We start from the raw sequence: 617 nt of genomic DNA, 5'->3' as shown, positions 1-617 counted from the left end.
GCTATAATAAAATGGAATTGTGGCACCAGCATCGGTGTCACAGTATATCCCACTGGCGCTTCATGTTGCCAAAACCAGCGTCACCATGGGTTAAAGAAAGGTCCTTGCAGTTATGGTATAAGTTGGCACGTAACTAAAAACAGTTCATGTTCATCTAACAGACAAATCCATCATACTGAATCCTACCACAGATATACTCCAATTTTAATGGTATTCAGGTCAGATTACAAATACTGTAACTTATTTAGGAAAATCATTAGTGGGCTGTGGCACAGTCAAAGATCAGCTGCTTAGCACCTTTCTTTTTTGTCTGTAGTAGACATCTCTAATCATTATTAAGATTAAGTTTCATTACTATTAATTTTTACCATAGACTCATATCAGATTTTTTATGCTTGGTTATATTAAACTGAGATTTTGTTAATAATCATGTCAGCTTTATATTGCCCCATGGCAAACATCAGCATTTAAGAGATGGATATACAAATAAAGTAGCACATTTCAGACTCATTTTACTTGTCTTCTACGGTGACACCGGTTTCAGCATTATGAAGCGCCAGTGGAATATGCTGTGACACCAACATTGGCATCATAATTCCATTTTATTTTAGTTGGTG

This window comes from Penaeus monodon, chromosome 31 (assembly GCF_015228065.2).
Source record: "Penaeus monodon isolate SGIC_2016 chromosome 31, NSTDA_Pmon_1, whole genome shotgun sequence".
Taxonomy (NCBI): Eukaryota; Metazoa; Arthropoda; class Malacostraca; order Decapoda; family Penaeidae; genus Penaeus; species Penaeus monodon.
Note: the sequence above shows the minus strand (reverse complement) of the source record.